Below are 14,521 nucleotides of genomic sequence, written 5' to 3'. Positions count from 1 at the left end.
CCTCTCTTTCTCTTCTCGCCTTCCATCTTCCTGTCATTTTCTTCATCGTATCCCCCCCCCTTTGTTAAAAATGGATGGTGGACAGAATTTTGTGAAAGATGCGTTCTGCTGCGCCTCTTCTCATCACTCTCCTACTACACCGAAAAACCTTATTTGAAGAATATTTCACTGTCGTAACCATAAATTCAAAGCGCTTTTGACAATAAATTCAAAGCGCTTTTGAAAATAATAACATGCCCCTGAAAGTATTGGTTTGTTAATGAAAATGAATTCATGTACTGCAAGTGAGACACACCTGATTATAATCCTCCTTCCAAGTAGTTACATCTACATTATACAGTAAGACCTTTATTTACTTTTCTTTATAGGCTCCTATGAATTTGTAATTAATTTGCCGTTAGAGTTCCTGTTTGGGTGTAATTTGACCGCTCAGAATAATGACTTTAATCAGATATGTTTAACTCTTATAAGGGTGTTTGTATAACTTTGCCTACAACCTGCGTGTGTGTCAATCACCTGATACATCTGGCTGATGGGTGTGTAATTAGCCAACTGTCAGCACTGGGTTGAGTTGACCTTGGAACTGACGGGACGAGGAATGCAACACCCGGATTGCAATCAGCCCACTGGCAATCTAATTATGCAGTCAAAGCATCAAAGCGTCTAAACGAAGGAGTAATTTGACTTTGTAGAGGCAGGAGTGTAGCGTGTGTGTCTTACCCACAGCAACGCGTCGGCTGATTGACAAATTAGTTTATCGGAATAGTTTGCCAAATTTTTTGAACAGCATGAAAACGTCACACTGAGTTCAGTCATACAACAAGGCTCAGAAGCGTCCCGTGCCAAAAAAACAGTGTTTACTGTGATAATAATGTAAGTGATTGATCCCTGTAGGGAAACTGTCTGTTCTGTCCACTTCAGCAGGGCGGATGCTTGCTGATATTTCAGCCGTGAACTCAGCTCTTCCTCCCTTTGCACTACTCCACCCTGCTGCCCCCCCGCATGCGTTACAGTTTTATTTATTTCTTACAATAAGCTCGTACTGGTTCTGTGAACTTGCATGTGTGCCGTATGGAGAAATCCTGGGTTTTGGTTTCGCTCCTCCTCACCTCGGTGCCAGTGTCAACAGCGCTGTGGTTCTCAGATGTTGGCTGGCCTCGATGATGATTTGCTGCGCGCCGCAAGCGCCGTGCCCATTCAAACTGAGGGGATGAAAGGCCCACTCAAAGTTTGGATGCATGACGCCTCTGCTGTACACTGAGCTACATCATCTATCTACATCAGGGGTTCGGCTAAACTGGAGCTTTTTTTCACTCTGGAACCTGAATGAAAAATTAAGTCTCTCACTCTGGAACCCATTAAAACATACTATTTTTGCCATGTGGGAACCCACCAGCAACAGGCCTTCTACCTATTTAGCTTACTGACTCATAGTTTTAAAAAACCAGGGCCTAGCTAGAGCAATAGAGCTATATAGTGGCTAAAACAGTCTGTAGCTAAGAGGTAAAGAATGTACATGTTGCATTACTTGGAAAAGGTTTCAGTTTTTCTATGAGCTTTATGTAGCCTATATGCTACATTGAGGGTCAATGTGTATTTATGGAGTAGTTCTTGATTCATAAGGAAAAACAAAGGCAGTCTACTGAGACTTTCTTTCCCCCCCCTCTGTCCCCTACTTTTCACATCCGGAGCAGACTGAGGCTTTTTTTTTTTCTTTCCCGTCTCAAAGGCTTTCACACATATGGGCACATAAACCACACACACACACACACACACACACACACACAGGGTCATACATAAAATCCCCAGTCAGAGGAACGCGCACAAACCCTATCTCACACACATGTTTCGTTAAGCCCTCAGCGGAGCTTAATTGCCGTCTTGTTGTGGATTCTTTTTAGCGCGGTGCTGATTGATTGGGGATCAGGGCCCTAATATGGCTCACCAGGGAGGGGCCCTTTGACACGGCCCGCTCCCTGGGCACCGGCGCTGTTTGAAACCAGAGATCCCACCGCGACCCCCTTCCACTGGCCGGGACGCCTCTCTGCTAAATACTGCCCAGGTCAGGGGGCTTCACACACACACACACACACACACACACATAGGCAGACACACATGTGCGTACAGGCATGTGCACATACATAAATACGCACACGCTTATACACACACTGCTGCCGAGGTGGGTAGCCTCCTTGAATCATACTATCAGTCATCATAGCACTCTGCACTATCACATCTAGTTAGTAACGTCATTAGTCTGTACACACTTTCTGCCGCTCTGCCCCACACACACAGCCCAGTATGGACCGGGCCTTCATACTCTGCTTGGACAGGGCCCGCTTCCTGTTTCCTGTTTCCCAGAATCCCTTGTGTCTGTCTGTTGGTGATCCCGTTGGCAGGTCTGGTCAGGGTCAGGTCTGGTAAAGTCTAGTGTGGTTCAAGTAGTGTGGTTCAAGAAAGTAAGTGTGTGTGTGTGTGTGTGTGTGTGTGTGTGTGTGTGTGTGTGTGTGTGTGTGTAAAGCATGGTTTCTCCCTAAGGGCAACAAGGCCTAGATGGGGTACAGGGGCTTTCCCTGAACTATGCCCTCAACCTCCCAATGAACACACACTCCTGCACAAAAAACACAGACATGCAGAGATGTATACACAGAGAGTGTTCTTTCTTTGCTATTGGCTGTGTGTGTGTGTGTGTGTGTGTGTGAGGGAGAGAGAGAGACAGAGAGAGACAAAGTGTAAGAGCTTGAGTATTTCTAGGTATCAATAGAGGCTTTTGTTTGTAGTTTGCACTTGTATATTATTGACTTGTATCACACTGACTTGTTTCCCATCCCATAACTCCAACTGTGGCTACAACTATCGTCCCAGAATTTGATCAACTTCAGCTCCAAGTTATAAGCCACAAACACTTCCTATGCCGTTCAATTACATGAATGATATTGGAAGAAATAGCTGCATTGCTTCTTGTAAATTGCTGTGTCAGTGCAGGTTTTGTGTGTGTGCATGTGTGTGTGTTAGCAATGTCCCTAAATGTCTTTTCCATGAGAGCCTGGGAATTGAGGGATACTCTGCAATATGTTTTGTTTTCCCATGTCGTGGAGGCTGTCAGATTGAATACATATGAATACAGCACATCTCTTTTTGGGGTTATGACAAGCCAGAAAACAACTATTGTAAACTCATCTCCCGCCTCCCTTTCTCTCCCCTTGTCTTGCATGTCATTTCCTCTCTCTCTCATCCAATAACTAATATGGAATAAGGCAAAAATAGACTTACAATAGACTGAAAGTGATTTTCTTTGGGAAAGTATGCCCAGGAGAGGGCTGTGTGTGTGTGTGTGTGGGGGGGGGGGGGGGGGGGGGGGTACAGTATATACAATGTCAGGCTGCCAACAGCTGGTGCACAAAATAATTTGAAAAGGGAGTTTTTGGGGGGTTTTTTGTCCGACCAGAGCCTATTTTTGGGGCCTATTTTTTGTTCCCAAACATGTTTTTGCAAAGGTAAAATCATTTTCATCAACAGAAATAGCAGCACTGACTGTAACCTGACTTGCTCCCTAAAGGCCGACCTGTGGGTGGGCTGTCCCGGGCCAGTCAACCAGTCTCACAGCACTACGGCCATTTAGACCGCAAAAACCCCGGCTCTGTTACCTGAGGACAGATCAAATGATAGAGAGAGAGAAAGAGAGAAAGAGAGAGAGAAATGGAGGGGAGTGGGTTTCAGGAATGGTTTTAGCCAGAGAGTTAGAAACAGTAGAGTTGTGAAGTAAAAACAGTGCTTAAGTTTCTGACTGTTGTGCGGTTGGCACTGTTTCTATCTTGCTTAAGGGACAAGGCAATAAATAGAGTATAAATATGTATTTAGATATAAAAATGTATTCACCCCTCTGACTTTTTGCACATTTTCTTGTGCTACAATGTGTGCTCAAATACATTTAAAGCTGCACTAGGCAAGAGACTTAAGTAAAAATACACCCGTCTTATTGGCCTACATCAAAATTCCCAAATAAATGTATTTTGAGCAAATTTTGCAGCACAAGAAAGTATGCAAGAAGTGAAAGGGGGCGAATACTTTTTATAGTCACAGTTAGAGATCCGTCTTTTACCAAACACTATACTGGGCTGATGTAATGCTGGCATGGTGAGGTTTTGAGGTTGAGACTCGCCATAAAGTTGAATACAAGTGATCAAAGGATATCACTTTTAGGGCTTATTAAAGCCAGAAAAAACAATTTACAATCATTCCCTCCTTTTCTTTTACCCTTCCTTTACCGCCCCTATGCCCTCTTCTCCTCCCTCCATCCATTTCCAGTGGAGTTTTTCCACTGTGTGAAGACCCTCGACAGCATGTTCGTATGAACAGCACAGAAGGGCACACACACACACACACACCCAGAGACCACGTTGTAAATACGGGTGACAAGTCTAAGAGCGTTTGTCTGGCCCTTCTACCGACTGAATAATGTGCTGTTTAGTCCCATTTGTTTTAAGAGTGCGGGGGCCTGTAAATTCTCTTTTATTGGAAGATCAGGAGCCATAGCCTCTCCAGACCGTGCTTTTTTTACAGCAGCCTGTGCCAACAAGCAAACAGTTCTGAACCGGAGAACATCCAGATACCCATAATCCCACCCTGCAGCAGCGTCCACAGAGATGCCCTGCTATTCACTGTTGATGCAGAACCTCCAAAAAATGCCACTTGGTGCACACATGTTGTCTATGAGCAAGGGATTAACGTGTCAAATCGTTTTGAGGTTACTGTCGGTGGAGAAATTGGTATCTCTACCTCTTCTATAATGGCTTTCTCCCTGTGTGATGAACATGTAGCTGTTCTGGAAATATCTCAACGTGACATCACAGCTCGTTTGGCCAGTTATCCGTGGGAATAAGACAAATACACCACAACACAACAGATTGGGCCCAGACATCCAAGGCACATCGCCAGTAGCTGTTTAAAAGTGTTTTAGGGTGGATTTGCTCCTTAGAGGTTTTTTGTTTGTTCAGTGTCCTCCAGACAGCTGTGACAGGGGAGTGTGTGAACAGGGTTTATTTATGCGGCACGACGGTGTTTTCCTTCCCCACAATACACGCCTTTAGTGACTCCTAATCGCTCTCATCAAGGATTATTCCACTTTCCTCAGGAAGCCACGCTTGTGTTCAAACATGCGTGTTCTTGTTCCCTAAGTACCAGTCAGTAGCCAGTCAGCCAAAACATGTGTCCTCCTGTCTTCTTTAAGTGTCTGCCTTTGTGCGTTCAGATTGGGATCTGTGATCTAGGCAATAAGCTGTCGTAAATCATGCAGGTGAGTGTGTGTGTGTGTGTCTCTGTGTGTGTGTGTGTGTGTGTGCGCGTGGAGAGGTGCATGCCGGCTCCATCGCAGCACCTCGTAGCGTCGCTCTCGGCTATCTCTTCCCCCCGTTCTTTCTTTTGTGCTCTCCTTGCTTTTCCTGTTATTATTATTTCCATACAGGCGTTTGGAGTCAGCCTTGAATCAGCTCAAGGAGCACTATTAAAAACCCTAGACAGGAATTTTTACAGCAACAAAAAAGGAAAACGAGAACGTAATTTAGAATAGTGCGCCAGGAAAAAAAGTTCTTGAAAATACCAACATTAATATTAGCTTATGACCTAATATTGTTTTTTTTTCCGTTTTGTTTATTTGTTTTACTGTTCCCATACGAAATAGTCCAATTGTCTTTTGTCAGTAATACAAATCTGTCGTAACCTGTACACTTAACTTACTGTACCAGTTACCACTTTTTCTAAATTTACAGATACTAGAAAGCCAAATTAATTTTGAACTATACCTAAGAATATCAATAAATACAACAAATTTGACATCCCAACTGGGCTTATAATCATGGCTTGTCAGACTGAGCATCATAAGAGACCTAGGCCTATAAGCCAGGTATTCTAATACACTGTGTTTGTGACTATCCTTTGATTTAAAGAGTACTATATTTGAACATATTTGAAGTCTAACTGAATAAAAGCGTTTTGTTTCCAGTGATGCGTAGGTATTTCTTTCACTTGACATTTACATTTGAAGTGGTGAGTGTCATGGTATTTTATTTTTTTTTAACATGTGTGGCACAACCTCAGCTGTGAATTGCGGTAGCGGCAAACCAACACAACAAGAGTAAAAGGGCAGGAGATGGCTCTGTCTGAGATGGATGGATGATGTTTTGTTTCCTAACTGTAGAGCCAGAGAAGAATTACAGAAATTCAGAATCAAATGCAGGCCTTTATTGGCATGGCGGGTGGAAGACCAAACTGCAAGCGCACAGGCACATGCACTCCCCGCCACCACACACACACATACACACACGCTGCATTGTTCAACAGCGCTCCGACACATCGCCTCGAGCTCTGTTCCCCAAACTGTTTCCAGTCCTCACTCTCTCTCTCTTTTCCTCAATTATCTCTCTCTCCTACTTTTTCTCTCTGCCTCTCTCTCTCTCTCTCTCTCTCTCTCTCCCTCACTTTCCCTTTCTTGTTATGCTTTCTTACACCTTCTATGTACTCTCTCTCTGCTCGTGCGATTTGTTTTCAGGAATCTGTACACACGACGGGTCAGTGATTAGTAAAACAAACCTAACCCCCCCCACCCACCCACCCTCTCTTTCCCACTCTCTCACTCTCCCTCTCTCTCCTACTCGTCTCCTTGGGTCGTACTAATGGAGTTCTACAGTTTAACCCCTGTGCTCCCTTTATTTGTGTGTGTATATGTCTGTCTAAACACAGTCGGGCTTATGTTAGGTTTTAGGAGACATATTGCCCTGCTATCTAGCTAAATGACACCCCCACTCCCCCCCCCCCCCCCCCCCCTTTGCCTGGACCTTTGATAGCCCGCAGTACTCCAGGGAAGTGATGTCATCAGGTCAGGGAGCGGTGTGAGGAGTGATGGGATTGACGTGGGGTCTTTCTCCACATGTAAATCACCACATACGCTTTCACCCTGTTATTAAAACTCTTTAGCCGCATCCAGGGAGCTCCAGCCTGTGTGGGCAACTGCTACAAATTCCTTAGAGCACACTCCTACATGCCCAACATGAACACTGTGTGCATCGCCTAGCTGTGAGTAATTCCACTATTTTAGATATGAGCGCTGTTCAAGTAATAATCCTCGACAGTGTCATATAAATAAATATCCGTTTTGTTACTCTATATCGCCAGTTGATATAACACAATAGTGATTCAAACTATATCAAGTTCATGAAAGTTTTTTTATATTTGAAATTTGAAGAAAACCCACTTCTTGTCCCCATCCATGTTGTCTTCTCTACCTCCACCTCCTCATACATCTCCTCCTCCTCCCTTCCTCCTTCGGTAAGCCCTGTATATCTCTCTGTCTTTCTGTCTCTCTCTCTCTCTCTCTGACAGAGGCCTGTATTGTTGCAGTCAGTAAGCAGTAGTAACACGAGGACCCAGGAGGGGCCCTTTCTTTCTCCATTGTATCCTAATGCAGCGCCTCAGTTGCCCCCGCTCGCTGTTCATTCCCACTGCGGTCACGGGCCACTGGCAGCCAGAGACCCCAGTCAACCTCAGCCCCTGGCGGCCATTTTGGCTCGTTGTCAGCGAGGGATCATTACACATTGCAACCGCACGTACAGTCCACAAGTCTCCTATGACGGTGGAGTCGCCCATCTATGAGTAGAGGCCCAGTTTACGGAGGGCTCGACAGATAAATCAGTGCACTGACATTATTTGCCTTTATTGGCTTTTGCAAAATATTAAATCTGTATATATTTCACCAACAAGAAACAAGATTTTAGCAGAATCACTCAGACCCAAACTGTATGTATTATCTGGGTCCTTTTATGGCAGCATTCACAATAGACCCACCACCGCGCAAGCTGCTTTCATTAGTATTACAGAAAAATAATACGTACAAGCAAATGTACATGATTGTAAACAGGCAGAATAATGAGAAACAGATTTTGTTTTTCTATTGTCTACAATCTTAAAAGACTTTGGAGTTTTGGGAGAGTTTTTGGGTAGGAAACCCAATCTCTTGAGGACAGCGGCCGCACGATTGTCCATTGTTTTCTTCTTCTCATCCTCCCTGTCCATCCCATTCCTCTCTCCAGACCCACAAGTGTCTTTCATTTGTGTGTTGGACATCCTCCCTACAGCACGCACACACACACACACACACACATATACAAAAATACCACCACACTAAAACTCTGCCATCTCATACAGATATACAAACCTACACTCTCTCTCTCTCTCTCTCTCTCTCTCTCTCTCTCTCTCACGCACACACACGCACACACACGCACACACACGCACACACACACCATCATACACACACAAACACACATAACATATACTTTAAACCCATCTGCTGCCCTATATTGCATGTCATCCCTTCTCTATGTCACCTTATCTTTCCTGACTCTATCCACAGTTCACTGTAAAATAATTCAGAAATTCCCTAAAGATACTCTTTAAAAACCACAAATCAATCTTCAAAACAAAACCTACTTGGGGCATCCCCAAACAGGAAGTAGCAGGCTGTGACCTCATGCCGCTGGCGGCTCATCTCCTCTTCACTCAGCACCCACAGCAGCTCCTGGAAACGAAACCCTGAAATCCAGAATGTCATCGGGATCCGCCCCCCCTCGCCTCCTCACCCTTAAATCCCGTCCTCTCTGTATCCCCTCCGACAAAGGGTGTTGAGTTTCACTTCCCTCTTAACCCCCCGCACTCAACACGCACACGTCCCCCCCCGCCCCGCCGCCCCGCCCCCTTGACGAGAATCGGCCCGGACTCTACGCGCCCCAAGGCTTATCCAAGGCGATCCATAATCAAAAGCTAAACCCTAAAAAAAGACTAGAAACCCTGAGCGTGGAATCGGAGACGGTTGTTCATTCTCAAGTGATTAGCGGACGCAGGCAGAAATATGTGTCATATCTAGATCTTTTAAATGTATTTTTGAAGATGCAAAAGGTTTATAAGTTTTGTAAAAGGTGAAAAACGGCCATCATTTTAAGTTGTGTTGCATTAAGAAAGCTATAAAATGCTTACTTTCCATGTGGAAGTTCAGCTCTTCAGTAATAAACTCAAAATACCTCCAGGGTTAGTTGTTTTTCTTGCGGCTCAACACACAACGCCCCTCTTTGACACCATGGATTCAGTTACAGCTTACAGCCTCCACTGCACTTCAAATCCTCTGTGTCTGTCACGTCTTTCCTGTCGCTCTCTGCTGCGTAATATCAAATTTAGCAATAACGCCGTAGTAATATGGATTTTTTGGAAGTCTAGCTTTGGGGTTTAGACAAATCACACAGGGTGTTGAAACCAATGAAAGGCAGTGGGGAGGCTTTGCAAAAGCATAAACCAACACATGTTGCCACCAGCTCTGCCAGAAAGCTGAGAACTTAGTTTTGATGCTCTGGCTTTGTGGTTTTTCTTGTCCTGTCCCATTAGACGACCAAAGGAGCGCTAACAAAAGAAGGCTTCATCGGCCCAATAATCAGAACCAGCGCTCAGCTGATGCTCGCTGTGAACAAATGAGCGAAAGAATTTTATACATTTGTCTTTCTTTCTCTCTTTGTTTTTCTTTCCATTCTTTATTTCTAACCTGTCTTTCTGTCTTTTTTTACTATCTTGCTGCGGTCTATTCTGCCCCAGACATTCTCCCGACTTTCCTCTCCCTTCTGTTTGACTGACAATCTTAATGGAAGGATTGTTGATGAAACAGATGAAATCCGTGAAATAGAAGATGAGTCACCTTCGCAGGAGAGAGAGAGAGGGAGTCCTGTGCTGGGAGGGAGGTGGAGGGCTGCAGGGAGGGGAAGAAGGGGGGAGGGGAGGATGGAGATAGAGGGGCGGGGGGTAGTGAGGGAGGGAGAGAAGACCGGGATGACAGACAGGACGGAGGATGGATGAGTCCTGGGATGAGCGGGCAGGATGGAAAGCATTAAAAGGCTCCCTCTGCGGGGGGAGCAGGGGCGGTTTATTGGGCTCCAGAGGCGAGCAGCGCTGCCTTTGGAGAGCCAAATCCATTCGCCTTGCTGTGGAGCGCGTGCAGCACTGACATCTCTGTAGGGCGCAGCCTGTGTTTTAGGAACCGCTGTACTGTCAACATTTCGGTAGCAGCGTCCACCGATGGCTTCAACTGGCATGGAACAATCTCGCCGCACAAAGAGGAGGAAATTGGATGTATAGGGTTAGTGTAATGTCAGTTGAAAAGAATTGGATTCCCAGTCAAAAGTCTGTGAGATTTTGATCGATTCAGATTCGTAAAGGGATCCAGTCTTTTCCTCTATGAACTTCTTATTCAAAGATTAAGTGCAGAGTCAACTGTGTGAATCATCCATTTTTGCTGGCTGAACGTTCAACCCCCTCAACTCACACTCCTTTACCAGCTCTCCCTTTCCTGTTAGGGGTTGTTAGCGGTGCATCTGTCAACAGTCATCAACCCTAACCTTTGTCTCTGGGGTCAAGGCTGTGAGTGTGTGTGTGTGTGTGTGTTGATGTGTCTGTGTGTGCGCGCTTCTATAGTAAAAACATATTGGAGTCAAGGGAGATCTGTCTTCAAATGTTCGCTTGTCTGTGCAGACCTTCCTCTCTCCATAAGTAACGTGTAACGCACACACACACACACACACACACACAGTAAAACTGCCTCCTTCTTCCTGTCAGCAGTTTCTGGTTTATCACTTTACCAGCTCCACCTCCTTTGTGTGTCCACACGTGTGTATATGAGAGAGTGAATGGGACAATATACAAACGAGTGTTTGCCTTTTTGAGTGTTTATGCATTTGAGTTTGTGTGTGTATTCTAGGCCTACAGTTGAATCATGTGTGCGAGTGTGTTGACATGCAGTTGGTGTCCTACAGAAACCTCATATGTCCAATTTGACCTTTTTTGCCAATGTTTGCTGGCAGCTTTTCCCATTTTTATAGCTGTCTCATAATCCTGGGACCAATTCAAAACATTTATAACGCTCTGTACAATGTCAGCAGCAGGATGCATGTGTATCAAAAGGGAAAATCATCCAGTTTTTCTCCTTTCAGTTCCTGAAAAGTTGAGTTTGGGAATTTGCAGGATCGCTGCAGAACATTGACATGATTGGCTCACATTTGGGTATGTTAACATATAGCTGTGTATGTCTGATTCTATGATATAAGCAAACGGTACAGTCTGGACACTGAGTTTAAAGCCTCAAAACAGGTTTTTGATGTTGTTTACTTCTTCTTTGTTCCCTTGCTGGCTTGCTTGCTCACCTTTCTTTCTTGGTAACAATATAATGCAAATGTGTAATCCTGCACAGTTTCAGAATACAGTAAGAAAAACTGTTAACACATCAGTCTGTGTACCAAACGCTCTGTCCCCCTTCGCTGAGCAGCTAGGCCTTGAGGTTCTCTTGAGCAAGGCATTTAACAGCTGAGTGGAGCTGCTCAGTGTGGTTTTACCGGGTAGCGACCAGGTGTGAATGTGTGTGACTGTGGATCTGAAGCATGGTGCTGCTGGAAAAAGAGCATGCGTGCTTAGCAAACCCTTCCCTGAATAAATAAAGGTTGGGAAAAAATGTAATTCGCCAATGAATCAAGGTCCTCAATACCTTGTTTAGTTTCTGTGGCGGGGCTCGCCTTTCTGTTTAGGTCTGGATTATAGATTGGGTCTTGGAGGGAAAGGCCTCTCCTTGTAATTAACTATTATAAAACATTACACAGAGGGCCCGTGGCGTTGGTGTGTAAAATAAAGGGCCTGAACAGCCATGCACTGTTTACACAAATAGCAACCGCACTTGGCTCTCAACTGCCTGGGACAGCTCACACACACACACACACACACACACACACGGATGCACGCGCACACATACACAAACAAACGGACATACACACACACTGCCTCTCAGACAAAAACCCAAGAAAGATTTAAGGGAAAACCTCAGATGTCTTGCAGCGATTTGCTTATTTTCTCCTTTTTTTCGTCGGAGGACAAGTTTCTGTTCTACGCCTTTGCCTTCTTAGACATGTTTTAAGGCATTTCCGCTTCACTGGATAGGACACAGAAGGGCTGATGTGCAGATTCCAACCTATGCTGACACGGTGCGCACCTCGGACCTCTCCAGACAAGGCTTTTAATCTGAGTCTCCTCGGAAAATGAAATGTAGAAAGCAGCGAGGGGCGATTTGTGATTTCTGTTCTGAGGTGGTTTGGTCGAGGCCGTTTGGACCGGCTAGAGTTGTAATTTGCCCGCGGGGATCCGGCTGCATCGCGGTGGATCGTCTGCTCTCCCTTGTCATTTAGTTGTCTGTGTGTGGCTTGACGTTAGTGTGGATGTGTGTGTCCTCTCTCCCCTGTGACGCACAACCCAGCTAACCTCTAGGCTGCCTGGACACACTCCAGGCCTCACTCCATATCTTGTGTGTGTGTGTGTGTGTGTTCTCTTTGTCTCGCTTTCTGTTTGTGTTCCAGTTCATAAACCTTCAGAATGGTAACAGCCCAATCAATCAGCTATCCCTCAGATCGTTAAATTAGATTTCATAGCACTTTCCTAGCAGTTTTTCTACTGCGAGGCTATCTCTTTACAGCTGCATGATCCTAATTTTCACCCAAAGAAGATGATTATGAACTGAATCCTCACCCAAATCCGAAGCTTTACCTCACCGAAGACCTTTTCCAAACTCTGATCTGCAGTAAGGAGTGAAAAAAATCTGAAGATGTAGCAGTTTGTGAGTTTGTGGCTTGAGCAACGGGTGCAAAGCTCTTCGCAGCGACACCACAACATTAACTCATTATTACTGAGATCCACGCTTTAGAAGGAAATTACACATTAGAGTGAAAAAGTCTGCTTAAACCTTTATTAAGCCATAAATGTAATGTTACCATATCTCCCTGGAATCCCTAGTATGCAGACCACTGCTCCCCAGTTCTGTGTGTGTGTGTGTGTGTGTGTGTGTGTGTGTGTGTGTGTGTGTGTGTGTGTGTGTGTGTGTGTGTGTATGTGTGTGTGTATGTGTGTGTCCATGTCTGGAAAGGCCATTTAGATCTGTACAGACAGAGGGTAGAGGCAGAGAGCTGACCTTGGCCTCTCAGTCACTTAACACTCCTCAGAGAGAGGGACCCTAATGACCCCATACTCACACCATGCTTGCACACCCGTGGGGTTACTAAGTGTGTGTGTGTGTGTGTGTGTGTGTATGTGTGCGCCTGCATGCACGTGTGTACCATTGTCACCTGGTTCTCAAAAGCGGCTTATAAAGTATTTTATTGCAGTGTTTGAGGAATAATTAGTGTAATTCACACATTGCGACTCCCCTAGTAAACTACCTGACTCTCCCCAACAAAGGCAAACAGAGTTGGATGCCGCTTAAGCATTAAGCCACAACAAGCCATGCTCTACAGTTAGGCACAACATGATGTGGAACACTGTGTTAGTACTTTTATAAAATAGGGGTAATGCACCATTGTTTTGAACACATATGTTGAGTAAATCCTTTTTTTAAATCTAGTAATACATGTTATTCTTCTGCAAAGCAATATACCTCTTAAAACAGTAGATAAACAAAGTGGTTGCTAAGCGACACATAAGTACCGGTATGAGTGGTGAGTTTCAGTCAACGCGTTAATATTTAAAATGCCAGTTACACGGTCAAAGGTTACCGTTTGTTGGGTATTTCTTCCAAAAATGACTCGGCTAATCAGAACTGAGGATCGGAACTATCCATTTTATAGTTTGATGGATTGAGGATTTTCCAAAAAATTCATCTTCATGACAGTTGCAAATGTCTGCGTTTAGTGGGGCAGCAGTGTCTGTAGCATGACTACAATATGGTTCTTTTGTGCTTGTGTGCAGGGTGTGTGTGTGTGTGTGTGTGTGTGAGCGTGTGCGTGCGCAATGGCGTCATGCACCCTCCTATAGACTGTGGTTGTGCCTGGTCTTAAAGTCCCCATATGGCACGACTTAAAGCGCATGACACAGTGATCTCACACTGAGCAAATAGCCTGCTAGTCAGTATGTGGTTTGTGTGTGTGTGAGTGTGTGTGAGTGTATATAAGGGAGAGGTGAGAGATACAGGCAGAGAGAGCGACAGATAGATGGATGCAGAGAGAAAAGGAGGGAGGAAAAGTTGTACTGTTGTGAAAAAGTTTTGGATCACGAATCCTCAAATGTGTCACACACAACAAACAAGTGAGGGTCTCTCTCTCTCTCTCTCTCTCTCTCTCTCTCTCTCTCTCTCTCTCTCTCTCCCCCTCCATATGTTTCAGATTATGGCTCATGATGACATCCCTCTCCCATAAACAGGAATAAAGTCAAACAGCCAAACATTAATTCTTAACGCAGTTTACATCTGCACTGAGGACTGGGACGTGTGTGTGTGTGTGTGTGTGTGTGTGTGTGTGTTTTAGATCTGTGCCTGTGACTAGGACATGACTTATCCTCAGCCAAGCAACGGGAAACCTCTTGTTTTAGGAGCACCAATAAGAAACAGCCTTCTCTTCCAAAGGAGTGCAACTAGTTGTTTTAGTGCGATATTCTAACATAGACTGACCTCTAGTGGCCGTTT

The 14,521-nt window shown here is 44.9% G+C and overlaps 1 protein-coding gene across 1 annotated transcript in view; it reads left to right on the top strand.

The window, feature by feature from the left end:
• ror1 (receptor tyrosine kinase-like orphan receptor 1) overlaps window positions 1–14,521 on the top strand; it is a 129,684-nt gene that overhangs the window by 103,401 nt on the left and 11,762 nt on the right. The gene's annotated exons all lie outside the window — the stretch shown is intronic.

The sequence above is a fragment of the Centroberyx gerrardi genome, chromosome 9 (assembly GCF_048128805.1).
Source record: "Centroberyx gerrardi isolate f3 chromosome 9, fCenGer3.hap1.cur.20231027, whole genome shotgun sequence".
Lineage (NCBI taxonomy): Eukaryota > Metazoa > Chordata > Actinopteri > Beryciformes > Berycidae > Centroberyx > Centroberyx gerrardi.
The sequence above is the reverse complement of the archived record's forward strand: the minus strand, read 5'-3'. Positions and strand labels throughout refer to the sequence as shown.